The sequence below is a fragment of the Lithobates pipiens genome, unplaced genomic scaffold, assembly GCF_037356315.1.
Source record: "Lithobates pipiens isolate NorthernLeopardFrog02 unplaced genomic scaffold, aLitPip1_a1.2 Scaffold_13, whole genome shotgun sequence".
In the NCBI taxonomy this organism is placed as follows: domain Eukaryota; kingdom Metazoa; phylum Chordata; class Amphibia; order Anura; family Ranidae; genus Lithobates; species Lithobates pipiens.
Genome location: NW_027507718.1, coordinates 474,157,249 through 474,183,376, shown reverse-complemented (window position 1 = coordinate 474,183,376; position 26,128 = coordinate 474,157,249).

Below are 26,128 nucleotides of genomic sequence, written 5' to 3'. Positions count from 1 at the left end.
TACATGCCCCTGTTAAACAGAGAAAAATTGGGCCTTGGGTGGTGCCACAACACTATAACCCTTCACAGATACTCTTGTTGGGCACAGAAACTGGCCCTTCTGTGAAATATTAGATCAAAAATTGTAATTACATGCCCCTGTTCAACAGGGGCAGAACAATTGGGCCTTGAATGGTGGTGCCCTAAACCAAAAATATTGTTGGAAGCTAGCATCATCAAGATTGAGGAAGAATAGGATAGTCAGCATTGGCAGTTTTCAAGGGATCCCACAACCATACAAAATTCAATCAGTTACATCAGCTTCAGGTGCTTGATAGCTGCTGATCCAAGACTATCTGAGCCTATCAACAGAATCTGTGGACAGGCACACACTATGATCCGCTACAAACCCTCCAGCAGCACTGAATGTGTTCAGAAAGAATGCTGGATGCAGGACAGGCCAGTAGCTCAATTGCATATTGAGCAAGTTCTGGTCAGTGGTCCATCCTCCAGTAACCCAGTGGATGCTCTGTTGGAAAGGTCTCCAAGTCTGCTCTTGCCCCTAGATATTCCTGCACCATGTAATGCAGACGCTGGTGATGGTTGCTTGAACCGATCAGACTTTGGCGATGAGGACTGAAAAATTGTTTAAAGGCATCGGTCAGCCGGCCACGTTCTCCACTGCTCTTCCTCTGACTGAACGAAGCCTCAGCAACACGTTGTCCAGCACCAGGAAATTGTAACCTCCAAGGTTCTGTAAATGCATTGCACAAACCTTTCTTCAAGACCTCCTGAAGATGTTTCATCCTCTGCTCCCTCTGCAAAGGCAGGATGAGTTCTGCAACCTTACCCTTGTAACGTGGATCAAGAAGGGTTGCCAGCCAGTAATGATCCCTCTCCTTGATACCACGAAATCTAGGGTCCTTTTGCAGGCTTTGCAGAATCAGGGAGGCCATGCAGCGTAAGTTTGCAGAGGCATTCGATTCTGAGTCCTCTGGGTCACTAAGGATCACATGATCTGTTACAACCTCCTCCCAGCCACGTACAACTCCTTGGGTTTCTGGGGACTGAAAACCACCCCTTGAAGACTGCTGCTGAGTGTTATCCTCCATGCTGACACAATCCTCCTCCTCTTCTTTTTCCTGTGTGTTTGACCCACAGAAATGTTATCTGGATAAAGGGGGCCTTGAGAGGTAAGGAAGTCCTCCTCTTCCTCCCGCTGTTCTGCCTCAAGTGCCCTGTCCATTATTCCATGAAGCGTGTGCTCCAGAGGTAGACTAGTAGGACAGTGTAACTGATGCATGCATTGTCGCTGCTCACCATCCTTGTAGCCTCCTCAAATAGTGACGGGACAGTGCATGCAAGAACCTAGAATAATTAAGCGAGGAGTATCCAGTTACAGGGAAGTGAAAAAAGGAAAGAGAAACAAAACTAGAAACTAAAAACTGTTACTCATCTAAAATCATGGCATTATACAAAATGGATGCCTATTTAAAGATATATGTTTCCCTTCACTGTGTGTAACACATCTATTCAAAATATGAGTTTCACTTTTTGAATTGAATTACTGAATTAAATTAACTTTTTGATGATATTCTAATGTTATGAGATGCACCTGTATATTTCAGGCTCCAGCAGCAGCTTTTCTACTGTGCAAAGGTAGTGAATACATTTTATGAAAATAGATTTCTTCAGTAGCCATCCTGGCGCTATGATTATGTCAGATATTTGCATCTCAAAACGGTACATTGTTTTGCATAGAAATTTGGTATTTTATATTGTAAGCCTGTAATTCTTAGTAATAACACACTTAAATCTGTCCAAACAAAAGTCTAGTAGACATCCCAGGTATGATAAAATTTGATACACAAAATCATTAATTATAATATAATTATTAAAAAAAAATAATATAATAATAATAAAATTAATTTTCCTCACGACTCACTATGGCTCAATGATGCAAGTGTTCTAATTTACTATCGCTGTTTTCTAGCTGGTCTAAAACCACTTTTGACATAAAGGGACACTTTTTGGTTGCCACGGACAATCTCAAGTTTCCAGGCAGGAAGAACAGTATATATAATATAAAACTGCATGCAGGACACTGGACAAAGCACTAGGGAAAAAGGGAGGTGAAATGATTTGATACAGTAATGTAATCTGTAAGATTACAGTGTACTGTATGTGTTATGTTTTTTTCTACTTTTTGAATTTGCTGCCAGGCTCCGCCCACATGTGTTGCAACGCTTGCAGGGAACGAAGCCCAGCATACAGACCTTTGGGCGGAGGACAGATCTGTAGCAGGATCCTGAGATATACTCCAGAGTGTGACTTGGGGTTACCGCTAATGGTACTTAAATTTAGCCCCGAGCCACACTTGGGATTGCTGCTAGGGAATTCAAGGTACGCATAACTATTCAACATTTTACTTTTGTTGGTTGTAATAACAGTACAGTACTGAAAATAAAAATCACTAACAGCACTCACAACTTGTGCCACGGCAGAAGTAGGAAACATCAGACAAGAGAAATGTTGACTTCAGGTTAAGTGTACAAGGAGTGTACAGCCCTGTGCTGACCCAGTTCATCTTATACTATTTTTGATTAACTGAAAGTCTGTACATTGCAACACTAGTGGGATAATTGGCAGTACCCGACTATTTATCTAAACTTAGCTCTTTACATTCAAAGCACAGTAAAGCAATGTGCTATAGAGGCATTTTAAATAAAGAAAATAAGACCCCATTTGACCAAAGAAGAAAATACAGATCAGCACATTGAAAATGAAGTAGAAGAATATAGAAAGTTAAGCCATAGGTCATAAAACAGGCACTGCTTGTCACCCATTATATGTCCCTTTCACACTGATCGGCTTGTCAGTTTTTCAGGTGGACCCAATTGGACCATCCATTGCTCTCTATGGAGTGGCAGATGCCAACGACCCTGCGACATCCAATCCAATCCTGTCCATTAAAAACAGAACTGTTCCCCATCTATCATGTTGATCAGATTGGAAATGAACAGGCAGCCTGTTTCCATTCCATAGCCCCACAGAGTAAAGTGGGCTGTGTCCGTGTACACTCTGCATCAGTGGAGCACACACAGACCTGTCATCCACCTGATTAGTAGGGATCAGTGGAGAGATCCCCTATTGAGCGGGTGGATCCACTGGCGGACTCCTTTCAGTGTGAAAGGGGCCTTAGGACTCATGGACACTGGCTTAACCGCTTGCCGACTAGCCGGCATCATTTTACTGCGGCAAGTCGGCACGATCCCACAAGTCTTGTAGCTATACGTTGGCTCGCAGGACCGGAATAGTCGGCGCGAGAGGGGGTGCTGATGCTCATGGCCGAGGGTCACGATGACCGCTGGCCACGAGCAATCACGGGCACGAGAAGCAGAACAGGGATGAGTGTGTGTATCCCTATTCTGTGAGGCATGACAGATCGTGAGTTCCTTTTAGCTAGGAACCACAATCCGTCACTTCCTCTAGGTCAGTCCCCTCCCCCTACAGTTAGAAACACAAACAAGGAACACAGTTAACCCCTTGATTGCCTCCTAGTGTTAACCCCTTACCTGCCAGTGACATTTTACAGTAATCAGTGCATTTTTATAGCACTGATGGCTGTATAAATGCCAATGGTCCCAAAAAGTGTCAAAAGTGTCCGATGTGTCCGCCATAATGTCGGAGTTCTCGATAAAAATCGCAGATCACCAATATTACTAGTATATATTGTGATTTTTTTTTACCAAAAATATGTAGAAGAATACATATCATCCAAAACTGAGACAAAATTAGCTTTTTTTTTTTAAAAAAAATGGGGATATTTATTACAGCAAAAGTACAAAATATTGATTTTTTTTCAAAATTGTTGCTCTTTTTTTGTTTATAGCTCAAAAAATAAAAACCACAGAGGCGATCAAATACCAGCAAAAGAAAGCTCTATTTGTGGGCAAAAAGGATGTAAATTTTGATGGGTGCAGTGTCGGACAACCATGTAATTGTCAGTTAAAGTCATGCAGTGCCGAATCGCAAAAAATGGCCTGGTCATTCAGCAGTCAAATCTTCCAGGGCTGAATTGGTTAAACAAAACACTTTTTTTTACAGGCATTTGAGGGTTGTTTTTCAGCTTATAAAAGCAATTCTATGTTGGCCTATGTGTCAATGTACACATAGGCGTATACAAGTGTATTAGAAGAGGAACCTCTGGCAGAAAAGTCAGCATAAAATATGCTCATAGTAGTTCGTATTGCACAAGTTTATTGGCATTTGCTTTTACAAGTATTGCTTCCCAAAACAAAGTCCAATCGGATTTTGTTGTCGGAAAATCTGAGATCCTGCTCTCAAATTTTTTCCGTCGGAATTACCGACGGAAAAAGTCTGATAGAGCCCACACACGATCAGATTTTCCGACAATTTAATCCGATCGGACCTTTTTCCGTCGGAATTTCCGACCGTGTGTATGGGGCATAAGCCGCTTAAAAAAAACCCCACAAAACTCCTGTAGAAGCAGCATTTTTTTAAGCCAGTGTGCATGGATCCTTAGGTGAGAAGCTGAAGAGCAGAAAAAAAAGCAGGATACATTTAGATGCCTTTCAGCATTATTGTATTCCAATGGCCAGAATAACTTAATATTCTGGCCAATGGAATACATTAACGTTAAAATGCTTGACGCGTCTAAAAGCCTCTGAATGCAACTAAATGCGTGTGCATGTGCTTTTGGATTTTTTAAAACAGATTTTATCCTGGTAGAAGTTCTGGCATTCAAGGGAGAAAAGCACCCTGTGTGCAAGAGGGCTTGTCAGCTCCCAAAGTAACTAGCACATAGTAGACCAAAAGACCAAAAGAAATAGCAGGATGTTGAATTTCTATGCATTACAACATACCACAGCTTTTCACTACAGGAACAAAATCAATAAACTGAGATGAGCAACACAATATCATATATATTTAATGCATTGCTTGAGCAGCACTACAGTTTGTGCCTGTATACTGTGTGACAGTAGAAGATGCTGTCACTGTAAAATTGGTAGTTTGGGGGGAGGGGGGGGGGGGGACAGGGTGTGCACACTGGCTTGATGCAAGACTGCAGAGCATAGATGTGGACTAGAGAAAACTGCTTTCGTAGCTTTCTCCGGGTTTTGGTATTCCGGCATGGGGCTCTGTAGTTTGGAGATTCCATAGTGTCTTGGGTGAGACGGGATCTCCAACCCTGTGTATGGGGCATTAGCCTCTTATACAAGCAGGAAAAAAACCCACAAAACTCCTGTAGAAGCAGCATTTTTTAAGCCAGTGTGCATGGATCCTTAGGAGAGAAGCTGAAGAGCAGAAAAAAAGCAGGATACATTTAGATGCCTTTCAGCATTATTGTATTCCAATGGCCAGAATAACTTAATATTCTGGCCAATGGAATACATTAATGTTAAAATGCTTGACGCGCCTAAAAGCCTCTGAATGCAACTAAATGCATGTGCATGTGCTTTTGGATTTTTAAAACAGCTTTTATCCTGGTAGAAGTTCTGGCATTCAAGGGAGAAAAGCACCCTGTGTGCATGAGGGCTTGTCAGCTCCCAAAGTAACTACTAGCACATAGTAGACCAAAAGACCAAAGCAAATAGCAGGATGTTGAATTTCTATGCATTACAACATACCACAGCTTTTCACAACAGGAACAAAATCAATACACTGAGATGAGCAACACAATATCATATATATTTAATGCATTGCTTGAGCAGCACTACAATTTGTGCCTGTATACTGTGTGACAGTAGAAGATGCTGTCACTGTAAAATTGGTAGTTTGGGGGGGACAGGGTGTGCACACTGGCTTGGTGCAAGACTGCAGAGCATACATGTGGACTAGAGAAAACTGCTTTCGTAGCTTTTTCCGGGTTTTGGTATTTCGGCATGGGGCTCTGTAGTTTGGAGATTCCATAGTGTCTTGGGTGAGACGGGATCTCCAACCCTGTGTCCAGATTTTGTAGATGACAAGCCCCTATAATGAGGATATGGGAGTACCTCATGGCTCCCAGGTGGAGACTGTTCCACACCAAGTGTGACTGCAAGAGGCAGTAAACGGCCTGCTGCCTCCTGGAGACCTCCTGTCTCTCTTGGGGTGAAGCAGTCTCCAATTGGGAGCCATGAGGTATTCCCACACCCTGCTGGTCATCAACAGAATCTTGACACAGGGTTGGAGATCCCGCCCCACCTAAGACACTATGGACTATACAGAGTCCCATGCTGGAATACCAATACCTGGAGAAAGCTATGAAAGCAGTTTTCCACCAAGCCAATGTGCACACCCTGTGTCCACCAAACTACCAATTTTACAGTGACAGCATCTCCTACTGTCACAACTGTTACAGCATGTATCAGATTTCTGTGTGTGTGATGTCTACTTTATAAACCAAAATCTTGTAAAATAACACCCCTTCCTCCTGCATGTTAATGAACGTTGCAGATCTGGAAATATATAGTTAGTATATTTTAAAAAAGATTGCAAACTCTGTTGGCCATAGACAACTCAGTTTGTCAACCCATCCAAAAATGTAGATCTGAAGATCTCTGTATTTTTTATATTTTCCATTTGATAAAAGATGCTTTTTCCTGAAAGAATTTGTCTTAAAAATCTATTGATATTTTTAGCAGCACTAGTGACAAAAGGGTTATATTTGGGATCGGTATTTTCTAACAGCAAATCAAAAGAGATAAAAAAATATTCAAGATAAGTTACCTATATTTTACAACGTTATAAATTCTCAACAACTGCCAAATAGATTTTTTTCCATACAGAAACTAGAATCCTTTCATTGCGCTGCAGTTCTGGACTGATGGTGCGCTGTGCTTGGTAATTATAAAAATAAATCAGAACAGAAATATGGATGATCATACTGCAGATCTCACCATCTAAAAATTGGGTCACTTGGGGGGATTTTGTGCTATCTGGGCATTCCATGGCCTCCGAAACTGTGATAGGCAGTGAGGAATGAAATCTTGAAAATTTACACCCTTAGAAAGCCTGAAGGTGGTGCTTGGATTTTGGGGTACCGTACGCAGTTAGGCTCCCAAAAGGTCTCACACTTGTGGTATCCCCGTACTCGGGAGAAGCAACAGAATGTATTTTGGGGTGTAATTTCACATATAACCATGGCATATTTCCGCAACTTTTGTCAAAATATAAAATATTCCATGGACTCGACATGCCTCTCAGCAAATAGCTTGGGGTGTCTACTTTCTAAAAATGTAATTTGGGGGGATTTTGAACTGTCCTGGCATTTTATGCACAACATTTAGAAGCTTATGTCACACATCACCCACTCTTCTAACCATTTGAAGACAAAGCCCTTTCTGACACTTTTTGTTTACATGAAAAAAAATTTTTTTTTGCAAGAAAATTACTTCGAACCCCCAAACATTAAGTATTTTTTTTAAAGCAAAGGCCCTACAGATTAAAATGGTGGGTGTTTCATTTTTTTTTTTCAAACAGTATTTGCGCAGCGATTTTTCAAACACATTTTTTGGGGAAAAAACACACTTTTTTAATTTTAATGCACTAAAAATCACTATATTGCCCAAATGTTTGATGAAATAAAAAATATGATATCAGGCCAAGTACGTGGATACCAAACACGACATGCTTTAAAATTGCGCAGAAACATGCAGCGGCAACAAACTACATACATTTTTAAAAGCCTTTAAATGCCTTTACAGGTGACCACTTTAGATTTACGGAGGAGGCCTACTGCTAAAATTAGTACCCTCGATCTGACCTTCGTGGTGATACCTCACATGTGTGGTGCAATTGCTGTTTACATATGACGCCAGACCGATGCTTGCGCCTTAGCAGGGGGGGACAGGGGTGTTTTTTTTTTGTTTTTTTATTATTATTTATTATGCTTTTTTATTTTATTTTTAAACTGTTCCTTTCATTTATATATATTTTTTTATCATTTTTATTGTTATCTCAGGGAATGTAAATATCCCCTATGATTAAATAGGTAGTGACAGGTACTCTTTTTTGAATGAGGGTCTATCAGACCCTAGATCTCTCCTCTGCCCTCAAAGCATCTGACCACACCAAGATCGGTGTGATAAAATGCTTTCCCAATTTCCCAATGGCGCTGTTTACATCCCACCAAATATAAGTCATGAAATGCTCGTAGCTTCCGGTTTCTTAGGCCATAGAGATGATTGGAGCCATTCTGGTCTCTGATCAGCTCTATGGTCAGCTGGCGGAACCACCGGCTGCATTCTCAGGTTCCCTGTTGGGACAGGAGAGCCTGAGAAAACCATGGAAGACAGTGGGGGGGGGGGGGACATTCCCTCCCACTGCTAGTAAAAGCAGTCTAGAGGCTAATTAGCCACTAGGATTGCTTTTACATAAAAGCCAACCACTGGCTGAAAAGAATGATACCAAGATGATACCTAAACCTGTAGGCATCATTCTGGTATAAGCACTCAAAGTCCAGCAACATACCAGTACGTTGCTGGAACTGGTTGGGCATATATTGTAATTTTTTTTCATGCAACCTGTGGGCTGAACGAAAAAAAAATATTGATCGGTGGTATGCCCACCATTAGAATACCTCCCTTCATCCACCCACTTCTAATGGTGGGCATACATGCACCATTTATATATGCCGAAGCATGGGGGCATCCTCCCGCAAACGTTAGGAGTAAATTGCTCCTCCACCCCTTCTGCCCCCATGCTTCGGCATATATGCTCTTTTTTAACTGTGGTGGTGAAATCACCTCCGACAGTGCTGGAGTCGCGGCTTTATGTATCGTGGGAGCAAACGCTGTTGCTGTCAAGATAAATAAATCCACGCTACAGCTGAATGGCGTACCTGAAAACAAAAAAATGGTTAACAATAAAACATTGCAGAATAGAATACAGTACAAAGGAGCAGAACAATAGAGAGAGAATAGAGAGAGAGAGAACAATAAAACGACAACTATTTTTTGTTTTTTTATTTTATATATTTTTTGTTTTTTTGGCTTTAACAGTTCTGTTGTAACGGTTCCAGTGGTTTGGGTCTCTCAAAATGCGATGGCATCTTGGGAGACCCTGTGAACGCGTGCCTAGCCTGTGCAATGCTGTACCCTACTCTAAAACTCAACTAGTTCATGGTAGCGTTCAAAACATTCACCAATGCAAAGACCAGGATGGGGACAATAATGACGGGTGTCACACCTATATCCGCGCTTTCTGCAGACACGACATTTTCTTTGGGGGGCTCGTTGGGTAGGGGTACGCGAGAGGACATAAGGATAATGCCTCTCATGCAGCCGGCTTACTGCATTTGGTTGGGGAAGGTGAGGTGGAGCACCGTCTGGATACAGAAGGGCTCTGACGATATCCTCCTGGAATTTAAGGAAGGATCCAGTCCGTCCTGAAGCTTTGTGTAGCACATAAGCATTCAGCATCGCCAATTGGAATAAATAAACAGACACTTTTTTGTACCAGTGTCTGGCCTTACGGGCAACTAGGTACGGTGCCAACAACTGGTCATTGAGGTCCACCTCTCCCATATTAAAGTTATATTTGTGGACACAGAGGGCTTTCTCCACAACACCAGTCACCGTATGAATTTGGACCGTCGTGTCTGCATGAAGGGAGGTAAGAACAAAAACATTCTTATTATCCCTCCACTTCATAGCGAGCAAATTATTACACCGCAAGCAGGCTCTCTCCCCCAGCCTAAGACGAAAATCTACAAGCCGCTGGGGAAAGCCCCGGCGATTAGGTCACACTGCCACATGCTCCAATCTGCTGATCAAACAAGTGACTAAACAGTGGCACGCTCGTGTAATAATTGTCCACATATAAATGGTACCCTTTTCCGAATAAGAGTGACACCATGCCCCACACTATCTTGCCAGTGCTTCCTATGTAGTCAGGGCAGTTCTCCGGCTCTACGTAACTATCTTTACCCTCATAAACCATAAAACTACGTGTATAGCCTGTGGCCCTGTCACAGAGCTTATACACCTTGACCCCGTATCTGGAACGCTTGTTGGGAATGTATTGTTTGAATGACAAGCGACCACTATATCTCATACACAGATCGAAGTACAGGTACATCAGATTGTGCAGCCAAGCCACCTTGCCGCAGTATACAGTGCCTTGCGAAAGTATTCGGCCCCCTTGAACTTTTCAACCTTTTGCCACATTTCAGGCTTCAAACATAAAGATATAAAATTTTTATTTTTTGTGAAGAATCACCAACAAGTGGGACACAATTGTGAAGTGGAACGAAATCTATTGGATTTTTGAAACTTTTTAACTAATAAAAAAATGAAAAGTGGGGCGTGCAAAATGATTCGGCCCCCTTGCGTTAATACTTTGTAGAGCCACCTTTTTCTGCGATTACAGCTGCAAGTCACTTGGGGTATGTCTCTATCAGTTTTGCACATCGAGAGACTGAAATTCTTGCCCATTCTTCCTTGCAAAACAGCTCGAGCTCAGTGAGGTTGGATGGAGAGCGTTTGTGAACAGCAGTTTTCAGCACTTTCCACAGATTCTCGATTGGATTCAGGTCTGGACTTTGACTTGGCCATTCTAACACCTGGATACATTTATTTGTGAACCATTCCTTTGTAGATTTTGCTGTATGTTTGGGATCATTGTCTTGTTGGAAGATAAATCTCTGTCCCAGTTTCAGGTCTTTTGCAGACTCCAACAGTGGTTTTCATCCAGAATGGTCCTGTATTTGGCTGCATCCATCTTCCCCTCAATTTTAACCATCTTCCCTGTCCCTGCTGAAGAAAAGCAGGCCCAAACCATGATGCTGCCACCACCATGTTTGACAGTGGGGATGGTGTGTTGAGGGTGATGAGCTGTGTTGCTTTTACGCCAAACAAGCGACCAGAAAATGTAATCAGGGACTCATCAACGCAGACAACTTGATGGGGAGTAAACAAGTCTGCAAAACGTTGGTTGAAGTGGTTTATGAGGGGCCGAATTTTGTAGAGCCGATCGTATGCAGGGTCTCCACGAGGACGACAGAGTTCATTGTCGTTGAAGTGCATGAACCGCAAAATCTGCTCGTATCGTGCCCTGGACATGGAAGCAGAGAACACGTGCATATGGTGAATTGGGTCAGTGGACCAATATGACCGCAACTCACTCTTTTTGGTTATGCCCATGTTGAGGGAGAGGCCCAGAAAGATCTTAAATTTGGAAACCGTAATTGGTTTCCAATGTCTGGCAAGAGCGGACTGGGGAATAGTGGCGATGTGTTGACCAGCGTGCAAATTGCTTTGGTCCACAATAGATCTATAGATATCTTCGGTGAAAATCAGTGAGTAAAAATCAAGTGGCGTAAAATCAACTGTTTCCACGTTAATGCCAGGTTGGCCAGTGAATGGGGGAAGTACAGGTTCTGCAGAAGTGGTGGGCACTCAATCAGGATTGGCGAATTCTGCAGGAAGAGCAATATGGGTACAACGGGCCTGTCTTTGTCTTCGTCTTGGTGGCAGCGGGACACTACTTGTGCTTGCCACCTCGCCAGCTTGAACTGCACTTATGGGACTCGCCACGTCACCACGTGCTACTGCAGTGCTGGATGTACGTCCAGGGTATACTACGCCGCTGGTGCTTGCCAGTTCACCAGAAGGATGAGTGGCTCCAGTACGTCTCTGCTCCATACGAGGGACCTGCGGTTCCTGCACCTCAACAACAGAAGAAGTTCGGGATCGGGTACACCTGCCCTTAACAGGGACCTCATCTCCATCGTCAGAGCTATCTGTCATGGAGCCACTATCCTCTACAGGATCGTATTCTGAGCCTGAATCTGACAGATGAGTGACTTCCTCTTCACTATCTGTCATGCTCAGAAACGTGTAGGCCTCTTCACTAGCGTACCTTCGCTTTGCCATTTTGGGCTCTAAATTTAGTGGTACACTAGTGAGACACACAGGTAAAAAAAACACCTAGGCTGTCAGCGACTGTATCAAAACGCTACAAAAAAAACTGTTAGCGATCGCAGGGATCAAGCCTGACTCTGCGATCGCTGCAGTTATGTGTTTAGTGTTTTGTAAGTGACAGTGATCGATCGATACTGCACTTGGGTGGGCTGGGCTGGGCTTGGCGGAGGGGATAAACGCAGCTGATCCCGTAACAATGCGTTTTTGGGAAACCTAAACTGCTGGCGACGCTAATATAGATCTGATCAGATCCGATATTGATCTGTTCAGATACTATATTACTAAGGGAGGTGTATGCTTTGCGCGTGGGTGTTAGCGGTACTGGCACTAACCTGATGCTGCCTGGGGCGACGCAGACCCTATCTGACCCTAAAACCTAACTTATATCACCCACCGGGTGATCAGGGGGTTAAACCTTTATTAGGTAATAAATGGCGGGTGACCTGAAACTATAAAAAAATAACTAACCAACCAGCTTCACCCGTAACAGTTATATGGTCATCACTGGTGAAAGGGCTAACTAGGGGGCAATCAGGGGGTTAAAACCTTTATGCGGTAGTATATGGGGGTCCATGACGCTATAAAAAGCTGCGGCGAACCTAAATACCTACCTGCCTAACTAGCGTCACCTGTGACACTAATACAGCGATCAGAAAAACGATCGCTTATTAGTGACACTGGCGACACTGGCGACGGGGGGTGATCACAGGGTTAAACCTTTATTGGGGGGTTAGGGGGTACCCTAGACCTAAAGGGGGCTAACCCTAACTGCCGTAACAGTTATTGCAGTCACAAATGACACTAATGCAATAATAAAAATAAAAAAAATGCAATTGGTGTCACTGTGACTGGGGGTGCAGGGGTGATTGGGGGGGTGAAAGTGTGCCTGGCGTGTTCTACTGTGTAGTGTAGTGTTAGGTGCAACTCACTGATCCTCTCTCCTCGGTGCCCGAATGAAAAAGACCGACACGAGGAGAGATTACATCACTTCCTCTGCCTGTGTTTACATTACAGGAGAGGAAGTGATGTAGTGCTAGAATTTCATTCGTCAGGAGCGATCGCGAGGGGGTGGCCATGAATGAATGGCCGCCCCCTCATCCCGGATTGCTCCTGCACGGAATCCGACCGCCACTGGCACCGGGCCCCCCACCCGCGGGAAGGTATGGACTTACCTGTACGCTAATATGCCTGCCCGTGCCATTCTGACGACGTACATCGGCGTGCGGCAGTCGGCAACTGGCTAACCACTTCAGCCCCAGAAGGATTTACCCCCTTAATGACCAGGGCATAATTTTGTGATACGGCACTGCGTCACTTTAACTGACAATTGCGTAGTAATGCGATATTATACCCAAACAAAATGGATGTTTTTTTTTTTCCTCACAAATAGAGCTTTCTTTTGGTGGTATTTAATCACCTCTGTGGTTTTTATTTTTTGAGCTTTAAATGAAAAAAGACAAGAAATGACCCAACAGCTTTTAATTTCTGCTACAATACATATCCAAAAAAATATATATATAAAAAACAAAATGGATTGATCAGTTTAGGCCAATATGTATTCTTCTACTTATCTTTGGTAAAAAAACAAAAAAATAAATCACAAGAAGCGTGAATTGATTGGTTTGCGCAAAAGTTATAGCGTCTACAAACTATGGGAAAGATTTATGGACTTAAGGCGCTTGGAGCAAAAACAGGTAAAAATGATAAAAGTGAAAGCAGGGACGCTGGATGTGCTCTACCTGTGTTCCACCGGGCGGAATTGGCGTATCACGCTCAACCACATCCAACGCGTTTTGTCAGCACGTCTGATGTCATCAGGGGTCACATGACCGGATACATTGCTTCCCTAAATATATACTCCCGACCGTTAAGAATATCCAATCCAATTCAATCCTTTAGATTGGGAGTTTAAAAATCTCTTATAAGAGCATGCCTTATTTAATTTATCTTCTACCTTTATAGAGCTATATTGACTTATAATAAATGTAGGTTTGGTGTTGGAAATATTGTAAAAGAATCTATATACCACGATCTATATAACACACTGCTCCCAATGGAGGTTTGGAGGATGGCTAGTCCAAAATGGTGAAACACCATCTAGTGTTGAAAAAGGATATTAACGAAATACCTTAGAGAATTAAATCCAATTGGAACTCTTCATTAGCGATACAATCACATTATATATAATAGATAGATAAAAAGATGTTTAGTTCTATGTCAACATTAATACCTGTAGGATTAAACGTATTTAGTTCAAAAATCCACTGTTTTATTTTTTGATATTCTTTGGGTCATATTTCCCCTCTCCAGTGAGGCTCTATCTTATCAATTCCAAAGAAAGTGGCCAAACTGGGATCCCTATTGTGATACATCCTAAAATGGTTTGAGGGGCTATGTTTGGGGGAACCCTTTCTTTATGATGTTGAGATGTTCATTAATTCTAATACCCAAATTTCTTGTGGCGCGCCCGACATATTGCAACCCACATGGACAAGTGATCAAGTAGGTTACATGGGTCATCCTACATGTAATTCATTTTTTGATACTGCATTCTCTTTCTGTACTGAAGGATTGGAATTTATCTATTTTCCTTGTGGTTTTACATGCTTTACATTTTCAACAGTAGAAAAACCCAGTTGTGTCTAGGAAAGTGAGTCTCTTTTTGAATTGAATTTAATTGGGGACGACTAGGGATAAGATTAGATAATGTCTTATCCCTCAATAAAATTGGCTAATGTTTGTTGATAATATGTTCCAATGTCTTATAATCTATATTAAAGTTGGTTAAGAAGGTCAAATTATCTTTGTCCCTTCTTTTTTAGGGTTTATCCTCCAATAATTTCCCTCTATCAATATCCATGACCTGCCTTTGTATAGGTACCAGATACAGGTCATGATAATCCTTTTCTCTGAATTTGTTCAAAATGACTTCAGACTGGTAATGGTGGCGATCTGCAAATTTTAGCAGGACTGCCACATTACTGTGGACAAATCTGACCCCATGTGATCATAGCTAAATAAATGCACTGATCAATGTATAAATTACACTGGCATGGAAGGGGCTAACACAAGGGGCAATCAAGGGGTTAACTGTGTTCCCTGGGTGTGTTCTAACTGTGTGGGGGATGTGCTCAATGGCATAACACAGAGATCACTGTTCCTGATCACCAGGAACAGCAGAACTCAGTATTGTTCCATCAAAATGGGGATTTGCCTAATTACATAGGCAGATCCCCTCTCTGTACCACAATCGCGGATGGCCATCAAACATAGAGTCCACCAGACCCGCGGGCACCCACTATATCTCATACACAGATCGAAGTACAGGTACATCGGATTGTGCAGCCAAGCCACCTTGCCGCAGTATACAGTGCCTTGCGAAAGTATTCGGCCCCCTTGAACTTTTCAACCTTTTGCCACATTTCAGGCTTCAAACATAAAGATATAAAATTTTTATTTTTTGTGAAGAATCACCAACAAGTGGGACACAATTGTGAAGTGGAACGAAATCTATTGGATTTTTGAAACTTTTTAACTAATAAAAAAATGAAAAGTGGGGCGTGCAAAATGATTCGGCCCCCTTGCGTTAATACTTTGTAGAGCCACCTTTTTCTGCGATTACAGCTGCAAGTCACTTGGGGTATGTCTCTATCAGTTTTGCACATCGAGAGACTGAAATTCTTGCCCATTCTTCCTTGCAAAACAGCTCGAGCTCAGTGAGGTTGGATGGAGAGCGTTTGTGAACAGCAGTTTTCAGCACTTTCCACAGATTCTCGATTGGATTCAGGTCTGGACTTTGACTTGGCCATTCTAACACCTGGATACATTTATTTGTGAACCATTCCTTTGTAGATTTTGCTGTATGTTTGGGATCATTGTCTTGTTGGAAGATAAATCTCTGTCCCAGTTTCAGGTCTTTTGCAGACTCCAACAGTGGTTTTCATCCAGAATGGTCCTGTATTTGGCTGCATCCATCTTCCCCTCAATTTTAACCATCTTCCCTGTCCCTGCTGAAGAAAAGCAGGCCCAAACCATGATGCTGCCACCACCATGTTTGACAGTGGGGATGGTGTGTTGAGGGTGATGAGCTGTGTTGCTTTTACGCCAAACAAGCGACCAGAAAATGTAATCAGGGACTCATCAACGCAGACAACTTGATGGGGAGTAAACAAGTCTGCAAAACGTTGCTTGAAGTGGTTTATGAGGGGCCGAATTTTGTAGAGCCGATCGTATGCAGGGTCTCCACGAGGACGACAGAGTTCATTGTCGTTGAAGTGCATGAACCGCAAAATCTGCTCGTATCGTGCCCTGGACATGGAAGCAGAGAACACGTGCATATGGTGAATTGGGTCAGTGGACCAATATGACCGCAACTCACTCTTTTTGGTTATGCCCATGTTGAGGGAGAGGCCCAGAAAGATCTTAAATTTGGAAACCGTAATTGGTTTCCAATGTCTGGCAAGAGCGGACTGGGGAATAGTGGCGATGTGTCATGTTTGGTGTGTCTCCCAGGTGGCTTGTGGCAAACTTTAGACGAGACTTTTTTATGGATATCTTTGAGAAATGGCTTTCTTCTTGCCACTCTTCCATAAAGGCCAGATTTATGCAGTGTACGACTGATTGTTGTCCTATGGACAGACTCTCCCACCTCAGCTGTAGTTCTCTGCAGTTCATCCAGAGTGATCATGGGCCTCTTGGCTGCATCTCTGATCAGTCTTCTCCTTGTCTGAGCTGAAAGTTTAGAGGGATGGCTAGGTCTTGGTAGATTTGCAGTGGTCTGATACTCCTTCCATTTCAAAATGATCGCTTGCACAGTGCTCCTTGGGATGTTTAAAGCTTGGGAAATCTTTTTGTATCCAAATCCGGCTTTAAACTTCTCCACAACAGTATTACGGACCTGCCTGGTGTGTTACTTGGTCTTCATGATGCTCTCTGTGCTTTCAACAGAACCCTGAGACTATCACAGAGCAGGTGCATTTATACAGAGACTTGATTACACACAGGAGGATTCTATTTATCACCATCAGTCATTTAGGACAACATTGGATCATTCAGAGATCCTCGCTGAACTTCTGGAGTGAGTTTGCTGCACTGAAAGTAAAGGGGCCGAATAATTTTGCACGCACCACTTTTCAGTTTTTTATTTGCTAAAAAAGTTTAAAATATCCAATAGATTTCGTTCCACTTCACAATTGTGTCCCACTTGTTGGTGATTCTTCACAAAAAATTAAAATTTTATATCTTTATGTTTGAAGCCTGAAATGTGGCAAAAGGTTGAAAAGTTCAAGGGGGCCGAATACTTTCGCAAGGCACTGTATATGCTATAGGTCAGTGATGGCGAACCTTGGCACCTCAGATGTTTTGGAACTACATTTCCCATGATGCTCCACTACACTGCAGAGTGCCAGAGCATCATGGGAAATGTAGTTCCAAAACATCTGGGGTGCCAAGGTTCGCCATCACTGCTATAGGTGGTTGGCAAGTGGTTAATTGGTTTGTGCAAAAGTTATAGCAGTTGCAAACTATGGGATATGTATTGGAATTTACAGCGCTATAGGTATAATGTAACGGCAGTGACCAGCGACTTATAGTGGGCCAGTATAGGGTGGTGTAAATCTGGCGATAACAAAACACTATCTGGGAGAGTTACTAACTGACACTAATACAGTGATCAATGATAATTCTGTACACTTTCAGTGTACTAATGACACTGGCCAGGAAAGGGTTAACATCTAGGGGTAATCAAGGAGTTACCTGTGTGCCCAACAACTGTAATGTGTGCTGCTTTTAATTTACTATCTGTCTGTTTTTCTTGATGCTTTTCAGAGAGAGGAAACAGCCAGGTAGCTGTTCCTATGCACACAGTGTTCTGTGTGTTTGTAGACACACAGAACTCTGTGTGGAATTGGACACAGCTGTTCAGCTGATTTCAGCAAAAATTATTGGCTGAAATCTGATTCCAAACTCATGCTATGTCCAGTCACAGCATGAGTGACCAGGGGGCATGTGCATGTGTGCCTTGAACACGGAATAGAGGACCGACGTACAAGTAAGTGATTGTGCCTGCACCTGTCGCCCACTCGCATTACATTTTGGTTCATTCACCCCGTGCATTCATGTTACAGGGCTCAAGGTTATGCACATGTGTAGGTTTCCATTTACAAACACACTAAACTGCAACACACATAGTTTAAACCCAGCCATAAGATACCTGAAATGCCCTTTCATGCCTTTTACTACATGAAAACACGCAACTGTGAATAATTTCTCAAAGCTTGTAGCATTAATACACTGGAGTCAACATAACAGCCTAGCAATTAACATTATAAGAAGGGACTTCTGTTCAGATGTGGCAGGGGGGTTAAAGCAGAATTTAAGGGTTCCTTACTTACCTTTCCTTCAACGTCCCCCCGTTCCTCGCCAGCATCTTCTTCTGTGTGCCAGTGTTTGGGCATCTTCAATGGTTGGTGTGGGATGGCATCACGTCTGTGCATGCACAGGAGCCAGTCATCCCAGCACACAGGGATTGGCCTAGTTCTGCAAGCTAGCTGCTCAGCTCAGCTCACATGCTAAATATTGCAGCGAGCAGGCAAGTAGGTGCATATTGTTGAAGACATTGCTTGTCTCTTCTGCAATAATAGCCTGCCTGTTATTAAAAAAGACTTAAGTTCACCTTGAATCTAGCTGTGGCTCCCCCACCCCATTCTTAAACCCAAATTATGGGCATCCCTGTGGGTGGGAGGTACAGCTAGCATTCAGCCCCACAGCAGTGACTGTTCATTCATAAAAGTGGAAGATCACACAACTCTGCAGGGCTGCATGATCCATTGGTTGAAGCTTTGCACTTACAAGCAGCCACAAATTGACACAGAGCTGAAGTGCTACTTTCCAGAAGACCAGCACAGTCACTCACAAATTTGTCTCCTTTCTAACAGCGTGGTTGTAAGGATGGGGGGGGGGGGGGGGGGTGGTAACCATACAACCTTGCAATAGCAAGACAGATTCCAACAGGATTGGAAGTCTAGTGAGACTTCTTCTTTAAATCAAATGTGTGTGTAAACTAAAATGATATAACATCAGTGGCAGATAGTGGATACACCAGTGGCGTCCATAGGGGGCACCCGGGCACCCCCCCCCCCCCCCCCCCGGCAGTCAAAATAAAAATGTAAAAAAAATGAAATAAAAAAAAAATGTCAAAATGTCCTTATGTGCACTGCGACCCGGGGCGCAATGAAATATGGGAAGCGCCACGTCAATTCAATCATGAGATTGCAGACGAGGCGCTTCATTTGCCCCCAAAAAACTCGCTCTGTTGCATTGTCGATCGCGGCCCCCCCCCCAGGCAGTAAAAAAAAAAAATGTAAAAAAAAAAAAAAAGTCGATCGCGCCACAGCTTCCGGCGTGAGGGACTGGCCGGGCGGGTACTGTGCATAAACTCAGATGCATTGAGCAGCGCTACCGACGACACTCAAGGAAGTGATGTTGGCACTCGTCTGCTCAGTCCAGTGTGAGAGAGATATAACATCAGTGGCAGATAGTGGATACACCAGTGGCGTCCATAGGGGGCACCCGGGCGCCCCCCCCCCCCCCGGCAGTCAAAATAAAAATGTTAAAAAAATGAAATAAAAAAAAATGTCAAAATGTCCTTATGTGCACTGCGACCCGGGGCGCAGTGAAATATGGGAAGCGCCACGTCAATTCAATCATGAGATTGCAGACGAGGCGCTTCATTTGCCCCCAAAAAACTCGCTCTGTTGCATTGTCGATCGCGGCCCCCCCCCAGGCAGTAAAAAAAAAATGTAAAAAAAAAAAAAAAGTCGATCGCGCCACAGCTTCCGGCGTGAGGGACTGGCCGGGCGGGTACTGTGCATAAACTCAGATGCATTGAGCAGCGCTACCGACGTCACTCAAGGAAGTGATGTTGGCACTCGTCTGCTCAGTCCAGTGTGAGAGGAAGCTGAGCCGATGCTGAACCGATGCCCAGACTTCTATAGATGTCAGCAGACTAGAAGACTACTTTGGAGGTTAGACGGCAGCCGCCCCCTCCCCCTCACTTATCAATATCAGTAATGTTTTTCTGAGGTAGGACGGCAGCACATCCCCCCACCACCCCGCTTATGAACCCATACATTTTTTTGTTATGTGCAGCATGTTATTTGTGGAGGTTGGACGGCAGCACACAATCATCCCCAACCCCCCCCCCCCCCCTCGCTTATCAACTCATTAATTTTTTCATGTGCAGCCTGGTATTTGGATGGCAGCACACAAACCCCCCCACCCCCCCCTTAGCAACTGGTAAAAAAAAAAAGAAAAACTAATTATTTAAACATAAATAGGAGAGCGTAGCTAGCAGGACTTTTCCATGAAGCACACGGGAGCAATGAAATAAATTGGATCAAAAGTATTTTTAATTCGTTCGAATTGTTATAATATAAAATATTCGTATCAATTGATTTCATGCATTTTGCTATACGATACGAATATTTTATAACAATTCGAATGAATTAAAAATACTTTTGATCCAATTTATTTCATTGCTCCCGTGTGCTTCATGGAAAAGTCCCGCTAGCTACGCTCTCCTATTTATATATTGAACCGGGATGGAGGAGGGGACTCGAACGGCCCCTGTATTCCTCATTTAAAGTCCCAACTAATTTTCTTTTCTTTCTTTTAAAAAAAAAAATATTTAAACATGTCCAGGCGCAGTGCAATATGGGAAGTGCTACGTCAATGCAATCATGAGATTGCAGGCGAGGCGCTTCATTTGCTTCCGGCTTGATGGACTGGCCGGGCGAGTGCAGTGCATAGACTCAGATGCATTGAGCAGCACTACCAACATCGAATGTGCAGCTTGGTATATGATGTGCAGAGCCCGGTGTATAATGTGCAGCCTGGTATATGATGTGCAAAGTCCTGTGTATAATGTGCAGCCTAGTATATGATGTGCAGAGCCCTGTTTATAATGTGCAGCCTGGTATATGATGTGCAGAGCCCTGTGTATAATGTGCAGCCTGGTATGTGATGTGCAGAGCCCGGTGTATAATGTGCAGCCTGGTATATGATGTGCAGAGCCTTGTGTATAGTGTACAGCCTGGTATATGATGTGCAGAGCCCGGTGTATAATGTGCAGCCTGGTATATGATGTGCAGAGCCCTGTGTATAGTGTACAGCCTGGTATATGATGTGCAGAGCCCGGTGTATAATGTGCAGCCTGGTATATGATGTGCAGAGCCCGGTGTATAATGTGCAGCCTGGTATATGAAGTGCAGAGCTCTGTGTATAATGTGCAGCCTGGTATATGATGTGCAGAGCCCTGTGTATAATGTGCAGCCTGGTATATGATGTGCAGAGCCCTGTGTATAATGTGCAGCCTGGTATATGATGTGCAGAGCCCTGTGTATAATGTGCAGCCTGGTATATGATGTGCAGAGCCCTGTGTATAATGTGCAGCCTGGTATATGATGTGCAGAGCCCGGTGTATAATGTGCAGCCTGGTATATGATGTGCAGAGCCCTGTGTATAATGTGCAGCCTGGTATATGATGTGCAGAGCCCGGTGTATAATGTGCAGCCTGGTATATGATGTGCAGAGCCCTGTGTATAATGTACAGCCTGGTATATGATGTGGATTCTATAAGCGCCACGTCGATGCAATCATGAGATTGCAGGCGAAGCGCTTCATTTGCTTCCGGCTTGATGGACTGGCCGGGCGAGTGCAGTGCATAGACTCAGATGCATTGAGCAGCACTACCAACATCGAATGTGCAGCCTGGTATATGATGTGCAGAGCCCGGTGTATAATGTGCAGCCTGGTATATGATGTCCAGAGCCCTGTGTATAATGTGCAGCCTGGTATATGATGTGCAGAGCCCTGTGTATAATATGCAGCCTAGTATATGATGTGCAGAGCCCGGTGTATAATGTGCAGCCTGGTATATGATGTGCAGAGCTCTGTGTATAATGTACAGCCTAGTATATGATGTGCAGAGCCCTGTGTATAATGTGCAGCCTGGTATATGATGTGCAAAGCCCGGTGTATAATGTGCAGCCTGGTATATGATGTGTAGAGCCCTGTGTATAATGTGCAGCCTGGTATATGATGTGCAGAGCCCTGTGTATAATGTGCAGCCTGGTATATGATGTGCAGAGCCCGGTGTATAATGTGCAGCCTGGTATATGATGTGCAGAGCCCGGTGTATAATGTACAGCCTGGTATATGATGTGGATTCTATAAGCGCCATGTCGATGCAATCATGAGATTGCAGGCAAAGCGCTTAATTTGCTTCCGGCTTGATGGACTGGCCGGGCGAGTGCAGTGCATAGACTCAGATGCATTGAGCAGCACTACCAACATCGAATGTGCAGCCTGGTATATGATGTGCAGAGCCCGGTGTATAATGTGCAGCCTGGTATATGATGTCCAGAGCCCTGTGTATAATGTGCAGCCTAGTATATGATGTGCAGAGCCCGGTGTATAATGTTCAGCCTGGTATATGATGTGCAGAGCTCTGTGTATAATGTACAGCCTGGTATATGATGTGCAGAGCCCTGTGTATAATGTGCAGCCTAGTATATAATGTGCAGAGCCCGGTGTATAATGTGCAGCCTGGTATATGATGTGCAGAGCTCTGTGTATAATGTACAGCCTGGTATATGATGTGCAGAGCCCTGTGTATAATGTGCAGCCTGGTATATGATGTGCAAAGCCCGGTGTATAATGTGCAGCCTGGTATATGATGTGCAGAGCCCTGTGTATAATGTGCAGCCTGGTATATGATGTGCAGAGCCCGGTGTATAATGTGCAGCCTGGTGTATGATGTGCAGAGCCCTGTGTATAGTGTACAGCTTGGTATATGAAGTGCAGAGCCCAGTGTATAATGTGCAGCCTGGTATATGATGTGCAGAGCCCTGTGTATAATGTGCAGCCTGGTATATGATGTGCAGAGCCCTGTGTATAATGTACAGCCTGGTATATGATGTGGATTCTATAAGGGGTGTGGCTTATGAGAAGTGGGGGGGGGGGAATGTGGAGGGGTGGGGTCTTGCGCCCCCCATCCTAAAACTTCACCAGCCGCAACTGGTATACACATATCTGTTGTGGCAATTCCTGCTACAGCCCTGCCTGGTTCCCCCAGAGTTTTTTCACTTCCAGCAATTAAAGATAAGGCAAGCTCTCCTCATATGCATACTGCATTCCGCAGAAGGATATTTCAGCATACCCATTCATTGTCATTGTGAAAGACTTGCACTTATGCAAATAAAGACTTTGAGAAAGTCTCTATTTGCACCGTTGAATCTCTCTTCTTTGCAGCTACATAACAGAAAAACTTTTGAATACAGAGATTTTTTTAAAAACAAAAAATACATACATATATAGATATGCTTATATAACCAACACTATATTTATTAGATAGTCCAACAAGTAATTCAGAAGGAAATAATAATAATAATAATAATAATAACAACAATAATACTAATAATAATAATATAATAATAACAATAAAGGAGATCATGGCAGTGGTTTATTTCTGCACAATCCAGAACCTGTGATGACTATGACAGACTATCTTCAAAACACATTTCTCAGAGAGAAAGGACAATACAGATCGATGTTCTTCATCCCACACTAGATGTCAGCTTTATGCTCAATAAGCATTGTAATTTGTAAAAAAAATGCCACAAGCTCTCAGCTTGCACCATGGCTAAAATAAGAGCCATACACTGGTTTGAGCCAATTGTGTTCCACACAGCAGTTGCCTTGGGCTACAGAGAGAATGAAGTAAGAGCATTCACATGCTGGTTATTAGGTGCTGATGATAGCTCCAGTCGAGCTGTTGCTTAGTGATTCACAAAACAGCACAGGAACCGGTTAAGTATAAAGTTACTAAATAGCACTTGAAGTCTCTTGTTCTATTTCACTTGAAGCTCAGTCATGCATCCCCAGGACTTTCCAGAGGTTAATGTCACTTTCAAAGGGACCTACAATACAAGGTTTTCTGGATGTAAGTAGGATCTATCTTCTTGATGATGAAGTCATAATAGGCAAGAGCAATTATAAAACGCATTAATAAAACATGGTTTATACATTATGCATTATAAGGTATGATAGTAAAATCTGTAATAAGTCTATAGTACAATATCTATAGTCTACTATTTAAATATATTACAATGACTAGTCATTGGTCCATTAGTGAGCCCAGTAGACTGGTAGTAAAAATTGCCACGTGTCATCAGTGCCACATAGTGCCATCTGTCATCAGTGCCACATATTAGTGCCATCTGTCATCAGTGCCACGTATCAGTGCCATTTGTCATCAGTGCCACCTGTCAGTGTCACGTGCCATCTGTTGTCAGTGTCACGTGTCATCAATGCCACTTATCAGTGTCATCTGTCATCAGTGTCACGCGTCATCTGTGCCACGTATTAGTGCCATCTGTCATCGGTGCCACGTATTAGTGCCACGTATTAGGGTCATCTGTCATCAGTGCCACGTATTAGTGCCATCTGTCATCAGTGCCACGTATTAGAGCCATCTGTCATCAGTGCCACGTATAAGTGCCATCTGTCATCAGTGCCACATATTAGTACCATCTGTTATCAGTGCCACGTGTCATCAGTGCCACGTATAAGTGTCATCATTGCCACCTGTCATCAGTGTCACGTGTCATTGTCCTGGTGCTCCAGGGCCTTCAAAAGTGTAATAGGTAGTCAACAAGTTAGATGTGTAATTTATGCTCCTAGAACACCTGATGGTGTTCCCTGCATGTTGGGCCTCTCTATGTGGCCAGGCTGTGAAAAAGTCCCACACATGTGGTATTGTAATACTCAGGAGGAGTAGCAGAATTTGTTTGGGGGTGTCATTTGTGGTATACACATGCCATGTGAGAAAAATAACCTATTACAATGACAATTTTGTGGAAAAAAGTAAAAAAAATAGAAAATCTTAATTTTGCAAAGAATTGTGAGAAAAAAATGACAACATCAAAAATCTCACCATTCCTCTTACTAAATATCTTGGAATGTCTACTTTCCAAAAAGGGGTCATTTGGGGGGTATTTGTACTTTCCTGGCTTGTTCGGGTCACAAGAAGTGAGATAGGCCACCAGTACATCAGATGTGATCAATTTTGTATGATTCACATCACAGCTTGTAGACTCTCTAATGCCGCGTATACACGTAGCCGACTATCCGACGAACTTAGTCTGGCAGACTTCCCGCCAGACTGTCCGTCGGACTTTCCGAACGGGCTACTTGCCCACACACGGCACTTTTTCAGCGGACTAATACGGCGTACTAAGTCCGCCGGACTATCCGCTGTACTTTTGAAATGAACGGACTCGCCCACACACGCGGATGAAAGTCCGCTCATTTCGAGCGTGTCTCCAGGTAGGCGGGGCCCGCGAAGGAGACGTCGCTGGCCCCGCCACCTGGTATGGGCTTAAAGGGGAACCCCAACGCAGAAAAAATCATGGGTTGATGTCACATGGGTTGATGTCACATGGCGACAGTCCCAGCATCCTCCGGGACTGTGACATCGTAATGGGGGTGGGGTCACCATGTGACATCAACCCATGTGACATCAACCAATGACCCCGCCCCTTGTCCCTATATAAGTCGCCGCGCAGCGCGTCCCTGGCATTGCGGCCGCAGAGAGCGTCGAGTCAACATCTCCAGGAGAAGGAGAAGAAGAAGAACAATAACAACAACGGAAGGCGGCGGCGGCGACAGAAGACCGGGCCACCGCCTGTAAAAGAGCTCCAATAAGCCCCCCGCCCGCAGACCCCGACAACCAACGGCCAGGGTTGTCGGGAAGAGGCCCTTGTCCTCATCAGCATGGGGACAAGGTGCTTTGGGGTGGGGGGGCCACGTGCAAAACTACTTTCTAAGTCCGCCGTACTTTCGGGTCAAAAAAGTATGCCGGAGGCTACACACGAGGGGATTGTCCGGCGGACTTCAGTTTGCTGGACTTTTCCACCCGCTTGTTTGATCATGTGTACGTGGCATTACTTTCACAAAGACCAAATAATATCCACTAATTTGGGTTATTTTTACCAAAGATATGTAGCAGTATAAATTGTGGCCAAAATTTATGAAGAAAAATTAATAATTTGCATAATTTTGTCACAAAAACAAAGAAATCTGCGTTTTTTTCATTTATAGAGCAAAAAATAAAAACTCCAGAGGTGATCAAATACCACCAAAAGAAAGCTCTATTTGTGGGAA